This window comes from Phoxinus phoxinus (assembly GCF_949152265.1).
Source record: "Phoxinus phoxinus genome assembly, chromosome: 5".
Classification (NCBI taxonomy): Eukaryota; Metazoa; Chordata; class Actinopteri; order Cypriniformes; family Leuciscidae; genus Phoxinus; species Phoxinus phoxinus.
Window position 1 is genome coordinate 44,597,780 of NC_136880.1, and position 2,500 is coordinate 44,600,279.

General features: G+C 37.6%; 1 protein-coding gene across 1 annotated transcript in view; it reads right to left on the minus strand.

The window, feature by feature from the left end:
• Positions 1-490, minus strand: part of LOC306999571 (receptor-type tyrosine-protein phosphatase S-like) — a 114,978-nt gene extending 114,488 nt beyond the window's left edge. The window contains 1 exon segment of the mRNA XM_079614385.1: positions 1-490. This exon segment is cut by the window's left edge and continues 120 nt beyond it. The gene's annotated coding sequence lies outside the window, so the exon portion shown is untranslated.
• Positions 491-2,500: the final 2,010 nt, after the last annotated feature.

Below are 2,500 nucleotides of genomic sequence, written 5' to 3' on the forward strand. Positions count from 1 at the left end.
CCTCGGTACCTTCCTCCTCCTCCTGCTCGCGCGCGCGCCCTCCTCACGGCGGTGACGTCACGGAGAGCGCGTGCACGGCCGCCCGGACTCCTGCAGAAACAATGGAGCGTCTCAGATGATGACGATGATGATGGTGATCTTCCTCATGAAGGATGTAATAACGCTTTTACCTCATAATCAACACATCACGAGGAACTATCGTGCAAATCTCAACGATGACATAAAAAGTTGGAATAAGACTTTCTAACCCATGTCTTAGCTAGCCTAGGCTATAATGTGTTTATGCCATAATGTCTTATGATTTAGAAAAGCATGATTCTGTGACAAATTGACAAAAATGATGCTATTTAAACAGGGAATTATAACATATCTGTTCAATGTTATAAATAATAATGTTTAAAACATCTTCTGTTCTGGTGGACAACACGTTATTGAGTGTAAAGTTAGAAAACTGTGTGGCTGAGCTTGAGATCATTCCTCAGAGATGAACACAAATATTGAACAGTTAATAAAGCTCTATCTATGACTTTTCGATTTAGTGTCATCATTTCTTTATGCCATATGATTTAGAAAAGCACGATTTTGTGACAAATTGACCCGGATATTTAAACAGATAATTATATCAAGTATGTTAAATGTTAAATAACAGTAAAAACGGTTTTGTTCTGTTATTCTCGTGGACGATCGACGCGATATGCGTTTAAAGTTAGAAAAAATGTGTAACTTGGTGCAAATGTCAGTCGTAATAATAGAGAAGTGGATTTCTTACACTGGATCTGATTTCTCAGAGATGAACACACAACAAAAGCTCTATTTCTCCTCAGAACCACAGACCCGCTGCTGCTGCAGGCGCGCGCCCTCTGCTGGCGGACGCGCGCGTGACGTCACCCGAGCCGGGGTCTGCTGCCATAATGGGCTCTATTGTGTTATTGCCCGATCTGAGGGTCACTCGTTTAACAGTTAACATCTCAACTGAATATAACATTTCCATGCATTTGTAAAAATCTTAGTTTGCATCTGATGATCATATTTTCCAAATGCATCTATTCATATTGCTTCAAATCAGCATAAATCTGCTCACTGTAAAAACAAGCTTGTTCAGGTAAACCTATGAGCAAATGTGGCTAACTGTGAATCAAGCATTATTATTCAATCAGTTGAAATGTGTGTGATTGAAATGATATAATGATAAATATATAAACCTGTTATATTTTAACCACATTGTTTATCAGTACTTTACAGAAATCTGACTTGTGTCATTTATGCATGACTGATAAATATGCAATGCATTCAGTTTATCAGTTTATGTTTAAACCGTGTAATGCAAATGCATGGAAATTTGAAATACAATTTAAATACATAAATCTTAGGCCTAAATATTTTTTCGAGTGACTCTGAGATTCTGGCTAATGCAGCGTTACTACAGAATATATGGTGCCGCTTAACTAACATTAACCAACATTAACTAACCCGCTTAACTAACATTAACTAACCCACTTAACTAACATTAACTAACCGCTTAACTAACATTAACTAACCACTTAACTAACACTAACCTACTTAACTAACATTAACTAACCCGCTTAACTAACATTAACTAACCCGCTTCACTAACATTAACTAACCCGCTTCACTAACACTAACCTACTTAACTAACATTAACTAACCCGCTTAACTAACATTAACTAACCCGCTTCACTAACACTAACCTACTTAACTAACATTAACTAACCCGCTTAACTAACATTAACTAACCCGCTTCATTAAAGGAGAACTCCGGTCAATTTTAACATTGAGCTTAATTTTTAGTAAATTTGGAGTGCTGTCAATACAGAGAACAACGACAAAAATCGGTGTTGCCTACACTGTGTTATCCTATTTTTAAAATTTACACCCTATTGACTTGAATGGGGCAAGTTTTAAACCTGCTTTTATCCTCTTATCATCCTTGATGTGTCATTACAAGTGCCCAGCCATGTTGAGTGATTCCTTCAGAGTGAACACGAGTGAATCTGACTGCAGTAGATGTGAAAGATATTAATAAAAATGATGTTATATCAGCCAGCGCACAGACCTGTATTTACTTCCTGTTTTCGGTGGAAGTCCAAAGTAGTCGATTGTCGAGTTCACGCGCGTGATCATAAGTAACTAAACCTATGCGCGTGAACTCGACAATCGACTACTTTGGACTTCCACCGAAAACAGGAACTAAATACAGGTATTTGCGCTGGCTGATATAACATCATTTTTATTAATATCTTTCACATCTACTGCAGTCAGATTCACTCGTGTTCACTCTGAAGGAATCATCTAACATGGCTGGGCACTTGTAATGACACATCAAGGATGATAAGAGAAATAAAAGTAGGTTTAAAACTTGCCCCATTCAAGTCAATAGGGTGCAAATTTTAAAAATAGGATAACACAGTGTAGGCAACACCGATTTTTGTCGTTGTTCTCTGTATTGACAGCACTCCAAATTTACTAAAAATTGAGCTCA